Source organism: Dama dama, unplaced genomic scaffold (assembly GCF_033118175.1).
Source record: "Dama dama isolate Ldn47 unplaced genomic scaffold, ASM3311817v1 ptg000093l, whole genome shotgun sequence".
NCBI classification, from domain to species: Eukaryota; Metazoa; Chordata; class Mammalia; order Artiodactyla; family Cervidae; genus Dama; species Dama dama.
The window spans coordinates 229,367-232,508 of NW_026870908.1; positions in this window are offsets into that span (position 1 = coordinate 229,367).

Here is a 3,142-nt window from a genome sequence, read left to right on the forward strand (position 1 = left end):
CACACAGGCAGCCAGCCCAGCAGCAGCCTGGCCGTCTCTGGCTCCCCCGAGCTCTCTGCCGGTGTAGGGGCCAGGAACAGACGTGTGCATGTCGTTCTGCCTTGGCCTGGGAGTGAGTTCCCCCTGCCTGGCCCCAGGCTCAGGGGCAAGGGCCCGGAGAGAGCACCAACCCGAAGCGCTTTTTTCCCGGGCTTGGGAGCATTGTGCGTGCCTGGGGGAACAGCGGGTGGGCGTGCTTGCAAACAGGACTTTGGAGGCAGACGGGGAGGTCTTCCAGTGGGAGAGTGCCGGTTGTGCTCAGACGCCCAACAGGCCAGGGGCAGGACCCAGCAGTGTCCCTGCCCCTGGCAGCCTTGCCGAGACCTTCCTGGCTTCCGGGGGTACTGCCCCACCAAGGGGCAGGCTGCGGGGACTGGGTCCAGACATGGCCGGGCGCCTCCCCAGGCTCATCCCCGCTGGTGCCTTTCCCCTAGGCCTAGGCCTCGGTTGAGGCCTCCTTGGAGAGGAGGTTTCTGGCAGGGGCTGTCTCCACACTGCAAGGTGCTGGAGCTCAGAGGGCCTCATCAGAGGGAAGGGACCAGCAAGGGGCTGGATGCCCAAGACCTCTTTGGCCCAGCAGCCTCAGGGCAGCAGGGAGAGGAAGAGGCCCAACTTGCCCCTAGGTCGGCTCTGCCCCTTCCCACACAGGCGGCCAGCCCAGCAGCTGCCTGACAGACTCTGGCTCCCCCGAGCTCTCTGCCTGTGCAGGGGTCAGGAACAGACGTGTGCATGTGGTTCTGCCTTGGTCTCCGAGTGTGGACCAACTGTCTGGCCCCCAGGTTCAGGGGCAAGGGCCCGGAGAGAGCACCACCCCGAAGCGCTTTTCTCCCGGGCTTGGGAGAATTGTGCGCGCTTGGTGGGAACAGTGGGCGGGAGTGCTTGCAAACCGGCCTTTGAAGGCAGCCGGGGAGGTCTTCCAGTGGGAGAGGGCCGGTTGTGCTCAGAGGCCCCACAGGCCACGGGCAGGACCCAGCAGGGCCCCTGACCCTGGCCAGCCTTGCCCAGACCTTCCTGGCCTCCGGGGGTACTGCTCCACCAAGGGGCAGGCTGCGGGGACTGGGTCCAGACATGCCCGGGCGCCTCCCCAGGCTCATCCCCGCTGGTGCCTTTCCCCTGGGCCTAGGCCTCGGTTGAGGCCTCCTTGGAGAGGAGGTTGCTGGCAGGGGCTGTCTCCACACTGCAAGGTGCTGGAGATCAGAGGGCCTCGTCAGAGGGAAGGGACCAGCAAAGGGCTGGATGCCCAAGACCTCTTTGACCCAGCAGCCTCAGGGCAGCAGGGAGAGCAAGAGGCCCAATTTGCCCCTAGGTCGGCTCTGCCCCGTCCCACACAGGCGGCCAGCCCAGCAGCAGCCTGGCAGTCTCTGGCTCCCCCTAGCTCTCTGCCGGTGTAGGGGGCAGGAACAGACGTGTGCATGTCGTTCTGCCTTGGCCTGGGAGTGTGTTCCCCCTGCCTTGCCCCCAGGCTCAGGGGCAAGGGCCCGGTGAGAGCACCACCCCAAAGCGCTTTTCTCCCGGGCTTGGGAGCATTGTGCGTGCCTGGCGGGAACAGCGGGCGGGAGTGCTTGCAAACCGGCCTTTGGAGGCAGCCGGGCAGGTCTTCCAGCGGGAGAGTGTCGGTTGTGCTCAGACGCCCCACAGGCCAGGGGCAGGACCCAGCAGTGTCCCTGCCCCTGGCAGCCTTGCCCAGACCTTCCTGGCCTCCGGGGGTACTGCCCCACCAAGGGGCAGGCTGCGGGGACTGGGTCCAGACATGCCCGGGCGCCTCCCCAGGCTCATCCCCGCTGGTGCCTTTCCCCTGGGCCTAGGCCTCGGTTGAGGCCTCCTTGGAGAGGAGGTTGCTGGCAGGGGCTGTCTCCACACTGCAAGGTGCTGGAGCTCAGAGGGCCTCGTCAGAGGGAAGGGACCAGCAAGGGGCTGGATGCTCAAGACCTCTTTGGCCCAGCAGCCTCAGGGCAGCAGGGAGAGCAAGAGGCCCAACTTGCCCCTAGGTCGACTCTGCCCCTTCCCACACAGGCGGCCAGCCCAGCAGCTGCCTGACAGACTCTGGCTCCCCCGAGCTCTCTGCCGGTGCAGGGGGCAGATCAGACGTGTGCATGTGGTTCTGCCTTGTCCTGGGAGTGTGGACACCCTGCCTTGCCCCCAGGCTCAGGGGCAAGGGCCCGGAGAGAGCACCACCCTGAAGCGCTTTTCTCCCGGGCTTGGGAGCATTGTGCACGCCTGCTGGGAACAGTGGGTGGGAGCGCTTGCAAACCGGCCTTTGGAGGCAGCCGGGGAGGTCTTCCAGTGGGAGAGGGCCGGTTGTGCTCTGAGGACCCACAGGCCAGGGGCAGGACGCAGCAGGGCCCCTGCCCCTGGCCAGCCTTGCCCAGACCTTCCTGGCCTCCGGGGGTACTGCCCCACCAAGGGGCAGGCTGCGGGGCCTGGGTCCAGACATGCCCGGGCGCCTCCCCAGGCTCATCCCCGCTGGAGCCTTTCCCCTGGGCCTAGGCCTCGGTTGAGGCCTCCTTGGAGAGGAGGTTGCTGGCAGGGGCTGTCTCCACACTGCAAGGTGCTGGAGCTCAGAGGGCCTCGTCAGAGGGAAGGGACCAGTAAGGGGCTGGATGCCCAAGACGTCTTTGGCCCAGCAGCCTCAGGGCAGCAGGGAGAGCAAGAGGCCCAACTTGCCCCTAGGGCGGCTCTGCCCCTTCCCACACAGGCGGCCAACCCAGCAGCTGCCTGACAGACTCTGGCTCCCCCAAGCTCTCTGCCGGTGCAGGGGACAGGAACAGACGTGGGCATGTGGTTCTGCCTTGGCCTGGGAGTGTGTTCCCCCTGCCTTGCCCCCAGGCTCAGGGGCAAGGGCCCGGAGAGAGCACCACCCCGAAGCGCTTTTCTCCCGGGCTTGGGAGCATTGTGCGAGCCTGGCGTGAACAGCGGGCGGGAGTGTTTGCAAACAGGACTTTGGAGGCAGCCGTGGAGGTCTTCCAGTGGGAGAGGGCCGGTTGTGCTCAGAGGCCTCACAGGCCAGGGGCAGGACCCAGCATGTCCCCTGCCCCTGGCCAGCCTTGCCCAGACCTTCCTGGCCTCAGGGGGTACTGCCCCACCAAGGGGCAGGCTGCGGGGA